A 7,136-nucleotide genomic window follows, 5' to 3' on the forward strand; every position below is an offset into this window, starting at 1 on the left:
AGTGCAGAAACTCTTGACTGACTTCTACCAGTATTCCCTTGTCCTTGATTTCCCGTGAAATGATATCCAACACCTCTACCTCTGTTTCCTGTACCAGTATTACCTGAACCATTATGAGTGGTCTGAGTAGGTGCAACTATCTGAGCAAAAGTCTGCGTGGGGTTTCTCGGAGGTAGAGGGCAATCCCTAATGTGATTCCCTAACTGATAACACCGAAAGCACCCTCTGGTGACAACACGACACTGGCCTACATGTGATTTACCACAAGTCTGGTAGGATGAAGCAGTGGCATACATTTGTCCAAAATTACGATGTCCTTGTGATGATGATTGTCCTTGAATACCCTGTCTGTGATGTTACTTGTATGTGGACTGTGAAACTGTATCCATCCATATCTGATAACCCTGCTGTCTTCCTTGATTCCTTATTTTGTGATTTGCACCCAAGTCGCCGCTGTAAGATCCCCCTATCTTGGCCTTCTTACGTACATCATATGTTGTAGGCTCCTCTCGTCCTTTGTCTTCAATCTTTCTAGATAGATCAACTGCTTCTAAATAAGTCATGGTACTTATAGTTGGGGCTAGGGAATTGAATAGATGACCAACCAACCTATGCACGAACCTCTGAACTCTATCTGCTTCAGTGGATACCAACAAATGAGCATATCTAGCGAGCTTACAAAATTTTGCGTTATTAGTTGCCACATTCATATCTGGAGTCTGCACCAACTTTTGAAACTGAGTTGCATACTTCTGCCTCTGACTGTTAGGAATGAAATTATCCATGAACAACTTATTGAACTCATCCCACTTCAGTGGTGCTGCCCTAGTAGGTCAACCTAGCAATACAATCTCATACCTGGTGTTAGCCATGTCCTCTAGTTTGTATGCTACTAGTTCCACTGATCTCTCACTAGAAAATCCTAGAGCCCGGAGGGCCTTGAATCTCCCATCCAAGAAGCTTTGAGGATCAGCTGAACTATTAGAACCAATGAATTTTGGTGATTTCAATTTCAAGAATTCCTGCAAGGATACTTCTTTATTCCCAAAAGTATAAGTATGTGCAGGTTCCTTAAGTGGTGCATGTGTCTGAGTAGTAGCAACATTACGTTGACCATCCCTCTCCCGTCTATCCATTCTATTGACCAAACTCTCTATGGCTTTCTGCATGGAGGCAAGCACCCCACTAGTAGCATTCTTATGTGATGATGAAGGTGGACTAGCGCTCCTTTTCGGAGTGACATCTCTTGAAGTTCCAGTAGTGGTGCTACGGTATCTTGTGGTGGAATTACGGCCCTTACCTCAACCAGTTCTGCGAGCTCTGTCCCTCCCCAAGTTGAGGAAGTTGGTTGCCTAACCGTAGTGACATTAGGTGACTCAGAACATCCGTCGTAGCTTTGTCATTAGATAATCGGGTTCGAGCCATCTGGTTAACAGAAACAAATAATGTTAGATTAATCTAGTTGGCCCTACACGTCACACACATAAGCAGGAAAAAGAAAGAAAGACCAGACACATCCTATCACATCCTCGCAGAATCGTGATTATAGAAATGGCCGGCAACATAACCATAATTGAGATTCTACTACTAATGTGTGCTCCATAAGTTATAAGAATAACCTATTGCTCTGATACTAACTTTGTCACGACCCAAGTTAGGAACGTGACCGGTGCTAAGGGGGAGAATCCCAAAGCAAGTCTTACCAAAATTCTATAGAAAATCGGACAGAGTTTCCTTTGTTTTTAGGCCTATCCTGAATTTTCATGTCTCAGAAATTCACAACACAACTAATAGCAACTATTAACCACAACATAATATCCATCAATGATCTAATTGTCACTCAATAAAACAATTCATCTGCAAATTACAGAAAACGTTCCAAACTAGTCACTTGACTACAATTCGAAGGACTAATCTTGACTCAAATCAAAGGAATGACAAATGGAACGACTCTAAGAGTTTTTAAAAGAAACTAAATAAACATAGCAAATCAATAGTTCTCTTGCCACGCGAAGCAATGCGAGGCTCACCAGATGCTACGAAATCACACGCTAGTTAATGAAATCCTCTTCAATACCACCTGAGTTCTCTGTAAAAACAATTAGCGAGGAGTGAGACGCTAGCTCAGTGAGTAATAATACTTATACACAATTGATGTCTTATAACTTTCATGTTTTTCACATGGTTTATAAACTAAATGTGTTACATGATATTTTGAACTTGCATGTGGGACAAGTCTTTTACTGGATATGATACTGAAAAGATTATTTGAGATGATCTCATTCTTCCAAGATATGATTATTGTTATTGAAAAGGTTTTACACTTATTTGAGAAATAGTATTTTGACATGTGATTGTTAAACTTTGAAATGATATGATTTGATAAGATTTAAATGCTCTGTTCGATTTTGAAATGCTTCTATTGATTACAAGAAAAATATAAATCTTATCAAATTATATCATTTCAAATTTTAACAATCACCTATCAAAATACAATTTCTCAAATAAGTGTAAAACCTTTTCAATAACAGTAATCATATCTTTTAAGAATGAGATCATCTCAAATAATCTTTTCAGTATCATATCCAGTAAAAGACTTGTCCCACATGCAAGTTTAAAACATTCGGTAACACATTTAGTTTATAAACCATGTGAAAATCATGCAAGTTATGAAACATCAATTGTGGTAATATTACTACTCACAGTACTTGTGTTGAAATACCAAGTTCGTCATTCGAATGGTCTGTATGAAATCCTTTGATCAAACTATAAACACATTCATAACAATTTCGTGTTAACTCCTTCATTTAGGTAATTCATACTACATTAAAAACCCAGCCCTAGAGGTTTCATAAATAATTCGAAATTTGTCCAATCACCTAAATAGTGCTTTAATCACACAAAATAGCCCTCTTCTTGATTAATCCTCATTGTAAAAGATCGACATAACCTTACTGTCCAATTACTTTTGTTTCATATATGCCAAAATACAAAATCTCATAGTCCAATAATTAAATGCACTCCATTAATTTCTGGAAATTTAACAAATTTCTTTGTTTCTTTAACTCATGATTCTCTACTTCTGAACCCCCATCTATAGTCATGGAATATTTAACTTCAATCTTTAAACTAAGTTAAGAAACTTACCTTCTTCTTCTACTCCTTTCTTTAACTAATTAACAAAGCTTGATTTCCCCCCTTATTTGCTTCTTCACTGGAGACCGATGATAGAGCTCTTGATTTATTCTTATTTTTTTCCTTCTTTTAACTTCTGTTGCGTCAAAATGGGAGAAGGAAGGTTGAGACAATTAAATGAAAGGTGTCAATTAAGTTTGAGTTTTGTTTTTGGTGACACTTTGACCAAGAAATGGTCAAATTTACTATAAAATGTAATTAAGTAAATTTGGGACCAAATTAACATTTTCAAAACTTTCTAATCTTTCATAAAATACACAAAAACACTTCATTTTTCAACTTTTATAATTCTATCCAAACCATTTAAAAAAAAGTAAAAGAAAATAGAATTTTCTTTCTTCTTCTCCCAATGTTCTCTCTTCTCTTCTTCTTCTTCCTTAGAAAATCCAAAAATCCAACTATCAAAACAAATATTCTCCCCCATTATCTTATCTTCCTCCTCATCTCCGGCCGTGACTCTCTCTTCTTTCTGAACTGAAGATTGTGTTTGACATAAAATGGGTAAGTCAGTTTTTTGAAAGATTTTACAATTTTCGAACAATACTAAGTTTTTTTCTTGGGTTAATGAACAATAAATCGTTCTATAGATGTGAAAATTGACTAATAGTGTAATGGTACCTATTATTTATTGTTTTTGAAAGAAAATCAACAAACCCAAAAAATCCCTAATTTTGAGGAAATGTATATGTATTGTTAACATTCAGTGAAAAATCATTTTTTGTTGCTTTTGTTATTTTTTTGTGACCATTTTGTTCATATGATTTTAAAAATATAGTCTTGTTCAGTTATCCAACATATATTTCATTTGTTGAAAGATGTATCGTATGTTGCTACATTTTAGTGATATGTTGGTATATATTCCAACAAAGTTGTCATATGTTGGAACATATCATCTATGTGTTAGGGCAACAAAATGGTCATATGTAGTAACAGAAGCTTCATTTGATGCACATGAAGATTCATTTGTGGTAACAGAAGGTACATCTGTGTCAACATAATATTCATCTGTGTTAACATAAGTATAAATTGCTACCCTTTATTATTTTATAATCAATTGTAAACTCTCAACCTTTTTTAATTTACCTTGTAGATGAAATGATACAAGAAGCTTCATCCATGACAATAACTCAATCTTTTATTGGTGTTGCTTCCTCTTCTAACATCAAATGTTATTTTTGTCTATGCGAAGATTGTGAGCAGCAACATGATTATTTTATTAGTCGTGTTAAAGAACTCACTGATATTTTTAAGGAAATTACTTATAATATTGATGTTCATACATCCAAGAAGATTTCACAACCTTTGAAGTGTAGGAGGATGAAAAAATCTATTTTCCAATCACTATCTATAATTAGTGTTAGAAAAAAATCAATGACTGCTGCTCCAGTATCACACTCAAACCCAAAAGGCAAGGAGAAGGAGAAGGAGGAGGAGGAGGAGATGGAGAAGGAGCAAGAGAAGGAGAAGGAGGAGGAGGAGATGGAGAAGGAGCAAGAGAAGGAGAAGAAGAAAGTGAAAAAGAAAGCGAAAGAGAAAGAGAAAAATAAAGAGAAGAAAGTCAAAGTCGTCAGTTGTGATGTGAAGCAACAATATACATTTGAAGGTTTTAACATTAACGGAGGGTCCAACTGAACTAATGTCATCCTTCTCTCAATGGATAAACGAGGGTCTTTACAAGCATCATGCAAAAAAGTAAAGTTGTTCAACTCTTATTAGTATTTCTTCTTGTTGTCGACTAAATATTTATTTATAACAATTACAAAATTGCAGAAGAGACAAGGATGATCACTATTTAGCCAATTGCTCGGATCTTGAGTTCAAACAACTTGATTTTGTATTTGCATTTCCAAAGAAGAAGGATTGGTTCTACGTAATGTCTCAACCTAATAAGTATTGGACTGATAAGGTAAATTCATGCCACTATTATCTTTTGATTAAGACATGAATACATACAAATAAATTGATATAGAAAAACACTTGTTGATGCATCTGTGTAGTATGTGGATGTCATTTTATACTATTTGCGGAAGAAGTCGAAGCAACAGAGTCATTCTAAATATCGATATTACACTACTATCAAAACATACATTGACAATGCCAGTTTTGTTCCTGAATATAAGAATAAAATCGTTGGCACTATCAAAGGGTTTGGTATACCTGCTAGACTGCCTTGGCACCTCACAGATGAGGTTTATGTCCCTGTAAATTGTAATGGGGAGTTTCATTGGGTCTTGGCAGTCGTTGTATTGAAGGAACGACACTTAAATATGTATGATTCGATGTCCTCATCTAGGACTAACAGAAAATTGTGTGCCGAGATTCAAAAGTTGTCTACAAAGTTGCCAAAGTACCTTAAATCCAATGGATTTTATGAGCAAAAAGATCAAACCAACTGGTCAGTTCTTGAATCTTACCAGGGCAAGAACAAATCTCACCCATTCGAAGTCATACATGTTACTGGTATTGCCCAACAAGCAAGCAATAGTCTGTAAGTAGTATCACATTATTTTTTTAGTCTTACCACTATCGAAATGTGATGTTAACATTAGGTTTATTATATTTTCTAATTGATGATCTACCATACAGTGATTGTGGAGTTTTTGTTGCTGCATACGCTGAGTTTTTGAGTGATGGACTAAAAATACCATCTGATGGAATTATTTCTCAATCCCTTCGCTTGAGATTGCTTCACTCCTATGGAATTATGGGATTTTAAAGGCTCGGAGTGGCTATGTTAGTAACAATGAAGACCCATAGAGGCCTAGACCTTAAAAAGCAAAGTTCATAGATGAAAATGTTGTGGTTACCACCGTTGATTAGATTGATGGTTATGTATACTATTGTGAATTACCTTTTTGTTGATAAGTTGTATAAAACAATTGGTGAAGTGTTAACTTTTGCTGAAAATATTAATATTAATAATAATTATTATTATTATTTCTATTTTGTTGGAACAAATGTCAATTATGATGGAAAGGAAGAAATGTGGTGTTTGTGGCAACATATATAACCTCTGTTGTAAAAAATACCACAGAATTATCTGCATGTTCCCTAACAGAAAGGATACATGTGGCAACATATGTCACAGAAAGAAGATATGTGGTAACATATGTCATAGAAAGGAGATATGTGGCAATATTATATTGTCATCAATTATTCATTTTTGCTGATAATATTAATATTAATGATTATTAATATTATTTTTATTTTGTTGGAACCAATGTCAATTATGATGGAAAGGAAGAAATGTGGTGTCTGTGGTAACATATATAACCTATGTTGTTAAAAACACCATAGAATTATCTGCATGTGCCCTAATAAAAAGGGTATATGTGGCAACATATGTCACACTTTGAATTGTCAAAATTCAAAAAAAAAAATCAAAAATGTTTAAAACAATCGTCCCTTCATTTTTCTCTCTCTCCTCTCCTATATAAAAGGTCATTTCATATTCCAAATTTAATTTATTTTTACTAATTTCCGTTTTCTTGTCTCTTCTTTCCTTCCTTTCTCTCGTTCCATTATTCCTTCTCAGATCAAGGTTGTTGTTGCGATATTTTCTACAACATCAGTGGTAATCTGTTGCGATCTTCTTCTACAACAAGGCGTTGTTGCCCTCATCATTTCTAGTTTATCGTTGATATCTTGTCAGGTAAAAATTAATTAGGGTTTTGATAAATACTTACTGGTATTAAATCAGGACATTTTTAGTGGTTTTATCACTTATTTCTTTGTAGGATTATTGGATAGTTATTCCTTTTGAAATATTATCTGATTTCAAAAACCTTAATTTGTAGTTCGTTGGTTAGGGTTTAGGGAGGGTTTTGTGGTTTGTTGGTTTGTTCATGTGTGTTATTTTTTATAAGAAATATTTGATTTTTGTGGTTGCAGATACAAATATAATGGCTCCTGTCAAAAGAAAAATTGTATTAACAAAAGAA

The 7,136-nt window shown here is 34.3% G+C and overlaps 1 pseudogene; it reads left to right on the forward strand.

Moving 5' to 3' along the window:
• The first annotated feature begins 1,155 nt into the window (after positions 1-1,155).
• LOC125829308 (uncharacterized) lies at positions 1,156-5,952 on the forward strand (annotated as a pseudogene).
• Positions 5,953-7,136: the final 1,184 nt, after the last annotated feature.

Source organism: Solanum verrucosum, unplaced genomic scaffold, assembly GCF_900185275.1.
Source record: "Solanum verrucosum unplaced genomic scaffold, falcon-dt-bn FXZP01000157.1, whole genome shotgun sequence".
Taxonomy (NCBI): Eukaryota; Viridiplantae; Streptophyta; class Magnoliopsida; order Solanales; family Solanaceae; genus Solanum; species Solanum verrucosum.